We start from the raw sequence: 4,225 nt of genomic DNA, 5'->3' as shown, positions 1-4,225 counted from the left end.
ATCTTTTCCAAGCAAACAGAAGGTAAAAAGAAAATTGGCCCATTACAAGCTGGTGGGGGGCAGGGGGTAGGGGCTGGGCCGGTGGCCGGGGATGAGCTAAGTTCCTGCTTTGTGGAAGGTGAAGACAGAGAGCCCATGATGGGGAGATGCGCCACGTCTGGAGGCTTAGAAACAGGGCCCATGGATGGGATCCCATGAGAGCCCCCTGGGTGGTGCAAATGCTTAAGCTACGAATGGAAAGGTTAGCAGTTCAAACCTACTCTCAGGCACCTCAGGAAAAAGCCTCAGAGATGTTTCCAGAAGGTCCACTCCCCAGAGTGCAATTCTGTTCTGTAAGGGGTCACCATCAATCAGTCGCTGGTCTGGCAGCTGGGTTGATTTTCTTTTTTCTTTTTTTTTTTTGGGAGGGGGGGTGTCTGCGATCTTGTCACTATACACACTTGGCCTTGTTTAACCCGAGGGTGGTTCCCCTGGGTCAGCGTTGAGGAGGGCCTGGTGGCAGTGTATAATCAGGGACGGGTGGGCACATGCTGGTTCCAGAAGACTCATTCTCTTGCGCCCAGTATGTATGTATGTGGCTGGTCCTCCAGGAAGCCTCTCTGGCTCCTGGCTGGCTCCCTAAACCCACTGACAGCCCTTCCTGGGGGTGGCGAATGCCCCCACCCTGTGGCAGTGCTGGGGGAGGAGCTAAGTGATGAGTAAACACCAGCTAATGGGATTCTTGGCTCTCTGGTGAAGAGCAGCCCCAGCAGGAGGGGGGGAGTTGCAGCTAGGGGTGGGGGTGGGGGATATGCCTGGCTGGCTGCCAGTTGGAGAGGTTGGGTTGGGTGGCTCATGGAGAGGTGGCAGTTGACCTTTCCTAGGCAGGTACTCTTTGAAGCCAGGAGAGAGCAGAGGGGAGTGCTCTTTGTGGACTCCAGACTGGAGGGGGTGGGGGCCTGGAGACAAATGGTCCTGGAAGCAGCAGGTGTCTGGGAATGGCTGCTGGCCCAGGCGGGTTTCCAGGGAGCACACTCGGTCTGCTGGCAAGAGAGAGGGATCCGGCTGAGCAGAGAGGCAAATTGCAATGAAGAAGCCCGCTGCTGAGGAACGTTGGCAAGGGGTGCTACGGGTGGGGCCATGTGCCCCTGTGGGCCTGCAGCTGGGGCTGTGGGGCCGGAAGGGGGCCCCCGAGTGGAGGGAACCCCACCTCCCCACTACTTCTAGGACAGAATAAGTTTGCCCACCCATAAGGCCTCCTCCTTGCCACCCTCATCCTCCCGTGGCACCCTCATCCACCATGACTCTGTCCGCCTCTCAGCCCCAAGGGGAGTGCTGCCTGGCAGAGGGGAGTGAGGAGACAGCCAGTGCCCTCCTGGGGGCCCAGGGAGAGTGCTGAGCCCACTGCAGCAGGACCAGAGAGCACCTGGGAGCGTGGGATTCCCAGAGGTAGGGAATCAGCTGTTCTGAGCGACCCAGGACAGAAGCTCGCAGAGCAAGGCCCCTGCTGTGCTCAGCCTCTGACCAACTGTCATGTTCCTAGGCCTTGAGCGATGGTGTCACCGTGCTGGGTAGGTGCTGGGTAGCAGGTGAGCGGCTGAGAGACAGTGATGTCATCCACAGGAGAGCTGCCTTTACTCCCTCTACCCCTTGGAGCAGAGAGCTACTAAAAATACCCCTGGCGTCCTGGGCCCTGCCGCCTTGCCTGAGAGCCGCCGGCCGGCCGCTGCCGGAGACAGAGACTCCGTTGTCCCTGACAGAAGCGGATCATTTATAAAACATTAGCATTTCTTATACTGACATTTCACTTCCAGATTATGGGACTAAGTGTCTCTCTTAGTGTTTTTGTTTTTTGGAAAAAAACAAATTTTAATACAGTGCTTATACTCTTGATTTTTCCCATCGAGGGCTTGCTGTCAAAGCTGGAAATGAAATCAGCAGCCTAACAGCCTTCACAGGTTCTGAGGGACAGCCAGGCCCCACCCGGCCGGTCCGGGTCAGAGCAGGTGGGGGTCAGAGCCAGGACAGGCTGAAGATAATTTGTTAGGTTTCGAGCCCTGCAGCAAGGAGGAAGAGCCCCGCTGTTGCACCAGGTTATGCATTGGCCTGCCGGCCACAAGTTCAGTGGTTCAAAACCATCAGCTGCAGGAGAACGATGAGGTTCTCTACTCCCGTGCGGAGTTTACCGTCTCAGAAAGGCAGTTCTTATCCATCAGGGTGGCTGTGAGTTGACACTGACCCCAGGACAATGAGCTTTGTGGTGGGGGGAGGGGGGAGGCAGCAAGAAGGGTTCACTCTCTGGAAGGCACAGCCTTCTGACCTCTGAGCCTTCTTTTCCAGAACCCGGAGGGCAGATAACCCACCCACTGCTGCTGGGGCCTCCTGAAGTCCCTGGGGTCCCAGGAGCTGTCTGCTCCCTTCCAGCCACTGCCCAGCCTCCTGGGAACGGCTGGGAACAATCCTGAGCCAGCCTGCTCTGGGGGGAGGCTTGGAGGGGATGGCACTGACCCAGCACAGGGGGTGGGGGATAGGGTGGGCGAGGGGGGGTAGGGTGGGTGAGAGGTGGGGGGGTGGGCACCACGTTCCTGCACTCGATGGAGCGCTTTGGAACAGGGAACAAGTGGCATGTGTGTGCGTGTCTCTGTGAGTCAGCGCGCCCCTGCCCCACACGGCTCCTCCCGCCAAGCAACGTGCTGTGTTCTCAAAGCTGTGCCCAGCCAGGCCCGCCCACTCCCCTGAACACCCAGGATCTGCCACCCTGTCAGGAATGCGGGGTTAAGAAATGAAAAACACTGTTGGTGTCCAAGAGAATCGCTTTTTATTATTATTATTTTTCTCTCTTAATTGGATTCGGCATTTCTGGTTCCTCACACAAATCCTCTCTGGTGGGGAACTGGGGTTTGTGCAAAGTGCGAAGGAGACTCTGCCCACTGGGGTGCCTGGCCAGAGGCAGGGCCAACTGACCGGAGCCCGCTGGCCGGCTCTATCCCTCCCACCACTCCTGAGCCATTGCTCTGGCCTTCCCCACTCATGTCCCAAGGCCCAGTGGACTAGGTCCCCATGTTGCAGAAGTGCCTGAGGTGGTTCCTGAAGTGCCCTTATAGGGCCTCTTCTGCCAAGGCCACCTGATGCTCTCCCTCCTGCCACCCTGCACAGGGCCCTCGCTGGGATGCCCATCAAAGAGCCTCCAGGAAAAACCCAGCAGCTGAACTGTCCCAGAAACCTGGCTCATGCCCCACGCTCCCAGAACTAGGGGCTTCGCAGGCGCAGGGCTAAGCTAAGGACCCTACTGTCCAACCCGCTGGACTAACACTGGAATGCTGCCTCGCCTGCCGGCTTAACACACCCAAAGCCCCGCCCTCTTCCCTCCCGGCCCCGCCCCGCCTGGGACTAACATTCCTACCCCTAGCCAGTTGCTCGCTGCTTCTGGTCCGGACACCAGCAGCAAGGGGGGGGGCGGGGGAGGGGCGGAGGTGCGTGCCAAGGCCACAGGCCTGTGTTGCATATAAAAACCAGGTGAGGCTCTAAGTAGCTAAGAATATTGGTCCCCTGATCTGATCGCTGTGGGCTCCCCTTCTCCATAGCCCTCCCCACGGGCACCTGGCAAGCCAAGGGCGCCTGGGGACTAGTGTTGCCAAGATTCTAGACACAGATTCTACAATGTTTGACTTTTCTTTCTTTTTTTGTTTTTGTTTTCTTTTTTCTTGCTAGAAATCACCAGTACAATCCTTAGTTCAGCAGATAGAGTTTTCCATAGAATTTATAAACATAGTAGACAAACAGTATGGTAATGGACTTGGGGGTTGGGCAGAAAGAGCCTGTGCATGTATATATATGTATATATACATATATATATGGAGAGAGAGAGTGTGTGTGCATATATATATATGTATATAAGTGGACATAGTTATAAAACCGCACCTTCTGTGGGAACCTCGTTGCACCTGATGAGGTTCTGAATTTCCGCCTCTGGTGACCTTTCTTTCCTTTGGTAAAGTGGGTCTTGGACCCCAGCAGTTGGGCCTGGAGCTGCCTGGGTTGCCTGAGACATCAGGGATGGGAGGTGTGGTCCCCGAGGGAAGGACGGAAGGTGGCATATGGTTGGATTTGGGGCAGGTTGGCTGAGAGGTACCAGGTAAGAGCCAAGATACCACCTGCTCACCCACTCCCAGACTGCTGGTTGAGCAGACTCCTGGGGGGTGGGTACCTCGTTGGTTTGCCTCTGAGTCTTGTATCCTCCAGGAAC

This window comes from Echinops telfairi, unplaced genomic scaffold, assembly GCF_000313985.2.
Source record: "Echinops telfairi isolate 266 unplaced genomic scaffold, ASM31398v2 ScPeMD7_7458;HRSCAF=8496, whole genome shotgun sequence".
NCBI classification, from domain to species: Eukaryota; Metazoa; Chordata; class Mammalia; order Afrosoricida; family Tenrecidae; genus Echinops; species Echinops telfairi.
The sequence above is the reverse complement of the archived record's forward strand: the minus strand, read 5'-3'. Positions refer to the sequence as shown.